Source organism: Piliocolobus tephrosceles, chromosome 18, assembly GCF_002776525.5.
Source record: "Piliocolobus tephrosceles isolate RC106 chromosome 18, ASM277652v3, whole genome shotgun sequence".
Taxonomy (NCBI): domain Eukaryota; kingdom Metazoa; phylum Chordata; class Mammalia; order Primates; family Cercopithecidae; genus Piliocolobus; species Piliocolobus tephrosceles.
Genome location: NC_045451.1, coordinates 54,655,263 through 54,657,578, shown reverse-complemented (window position 1 = coordinate 54,657,578; position 2,316 = coordinate 54,655,263). Strand labels below are relative to the sequence as shown.

The 2,316-nt window shown below is 45.1% G+C and overlaps 1 pseudogene; it reads right to left on the bottom strand.

The window, feature by feature from the left end:
* Nucleotides 1-262: 262 nt before the first annotated feature.
* Nucleotides 263-1,932, bottom strand: LOC111539606 (annotated as a pseudogene).
* Nucleotides 1,933-2,316: the final 384 nt, after the last annotated feature.

The following is a 2,316-nucleotide window of genomic DNA, read 5'->3' as shown; positions in this document are numbered from 1 at the left end:
TTTTTACTGCAGATCAATTCCCCGACCCCCTTAAAAAGAGACAAAATGAACATGTACATGGGATGGGAATCCTGTTGGATCGTTCAATTCACCCAGCCCTTTGTTGACCATAGAGGTGGGGGGAACAGGGAGTAGGTTTTATTAGTCAGGCTATCATAGCAACCAGATGTTCTGATGGCAGTTTATTTGAGGTCCACCGATGCTTTGAATATGCATAGAAAAGCATGACTCTCATTTCTCACCTGCACACATCTGAACACATTCAGATGCCATGGAAGCTACAAAGAAATAAAAAAGTATATTCGTTCCGACATTCATTGACTGAGATTTTTAAGTGCCCCCTTTTTCTCACAGAGGTCCAGAGCGGTGATAACGTGCCAGAAGTGCTGTGTTTTCTGGCATGAGCTCCCATCTTCTGGTGGTCCTGAGACAGTAGATTGATCCTGGAGTCTTCTTGAAATGAGCAGGTGGTCCAGTTGGGTGGAATATGTGTAGCCCGAATCCTGGGGGTGGAGGTGGGGCAATGTTCACCATAGCTGGAGGGCCACTTGAGAGTAAGTGGAAGGAGTTGGCAGATGCATCTTCTGCTGCTGCAGGAGAAGGAGCTCCTAGCAGAGCTGGAATGAGCTCTAGTTGGATCCCAGGGTCTGTGGTTCTGTCCTTTTTTTCTTTTCCTCTGGCTGCTTGGGATCTTCCCCATTTTACACTGAGTCTGCAGCCATTGGCAGTCAATTTATTAAACTGACTTCTCAGCAGCCACTTCTGCAGCCTGCCCTGTGGAAAAGCAGCACACTGCTGGCCAGGTGTGGTGGCTCATGCCTGTAATCCCAGCACTTTGGGAGGCCGAGGCGGGCAGACCACCTGAGGTCAGGAGTTTGAGACCAGCCTGACCAACATGGTGCAATCCCACCTCTACTAAAAATACAAAATTAGCTGGGCGTGGTGGCACATGCCTGTAACCCCAGCTACTTGAGAGGCTGAGGCGGGAGAATCCCTTGAACCTGGGTGGCAGAGGTTGCAGTGAGCCAAATCACGCCACTGTACTCCAGCCTGGGCAACAAAGAGCGAAACTCTGTCTCAAAAAAAAATTAAATTAAATAAAAATAATTACATAAAAATAAAAGCACACTGCTGTCTCTGCACAGTGATCATCCAGATCTCTCCACATAGGTAGAGATGATTTGTTAGCTTGGTCTCAGTAATAATACCCTCCAGACCATCAACATATAGTGAGGTGATAGCCTTATCCTCTGGTGGATCTAGATGCGGCATTGTTAAAGCCTGCCTTAGAAGCTTCTATGCTCCAGCTCCAGGGTCATTGATTCTGTAATACTGGTCTTTAATATTCTTATCAGCAAGGGTATCATCTGGATGTGTAGGCCTCTCGTGTCTACATGGACGCTCCTCTCTTCTCTCACTCTCTCCTTTCATCCAGAAGGAGCAAATGTGGGCCTTATTTCTTAGGTGGTAGGATATGGTCTGGGCCAGTTTGTTCAGCATGTCATTGCTAGATGTGGCTTTCCCCAGCAGACCAACAGGCTGTGTTCCATCAGAGTTGGAATCCTCTCTTTCCATATTCTGAATGGAGTACTTTTGCTGACCTCCAACTTTGGCATGTCATCTTTTAAGGATAGTCCTGCATCATGAACCTGGATAGGTGGGCCATGCTCTGCCACTAAGAGGCAGGTCTGACAGAAATTAGTTAATTTGCTGCAGCTTTAGTACCCTTCAGTCTTCTTAAAATGCATGTGAACCCCAGGGCACCAGCCAAACACTGAATGGTTTGGCACAGATTTTGCATTCCTTCCCACACTTTTCCTTGGTTATTTGGATATCTGCATTTTCTGCAAGACATGTCTAGCACAGAATGGGGAAGTCTGCTTCTTCCCAATTCTTCCTGCTGTAGGTGTGGAAATGCAGAGAGATCACCATCTTGAAAGCATCTGGAGGCAGTGGTAGCTTTTGAGGTGGGAGAGAGGACCACTACAAATCCCATCAGGCCCAGCCCTAAATTTCATGATTTTTTTCTTCAAGAATAGTAAAATGGATGATCTTGAAGTCCAATTTCTTCATAAGTGACTTTATGCAATATGAGATTAATTTCCCTGTTAACAATAGTTCCAAGACAGAAGTAAATGTAGAGAGAAGCGGATGAAAGAGGAGATTTTCGGTTTATAAAGATCTTTATGCTTTGTCTTTTTTTTTTTTTAGTGCTTGTACCTCTTTTATAATTGGAGATAGAAGAAATATGATGGCAGATGTTGTTTGGCAGCAAAGCAGCAGTGTTACCTTCATCATTATTTGTATTCGGATAGC